Below are 343 nucleotides of genomic sequence, written 5' to 3'. Positions count from 1 at the left end.
TGAAGTTTGCACTTGAATTGGGCTATGAATAGATAATTACCCGTTAGGTAGGCCGACTTTGTGTGACAACTTATGGGTTGTTACTTGGTGGCTAACTAGGATTTTGTACTTACTCATATCTAAACCCTAATTTGTTTAACTTAATATCTTACTAGGGTTTCACGTTGCATGTAGTAGGCTTATGGGATGTCTCTTACTCTTGTAAACTTCTTGTGTTAGTAAAGATTAGGGTAAATCTAAATAAGATTATTATTATAGATATTTTATATCTTTATGGTTATTTAGATTTATTCCATATCTTCTACTAAGATATTGCTAGGTTAAATAATAAGATTGGATCTCC

The sequence above is a fragment of the Silene latifolia genome, chromosome X (assembly GCF_048544455.1).
Source record: "Silene latifolia isolate original U9 population chromosome X, ASM4854445v1, whole genome shotgun sequence".
Taxonomy (NCBI): domain Eukaryota; kingdom Viridiplantae; phylum Streptophyta; class Magnoliopsida; order Caryophyllales; family Caryophyllaceae; genus Silene; species Silene latifolia.
The sequence above is the reverse complement of the archived record's forward strand: the minus strand, read 5'-3'. Positions refer to the sequence as shown.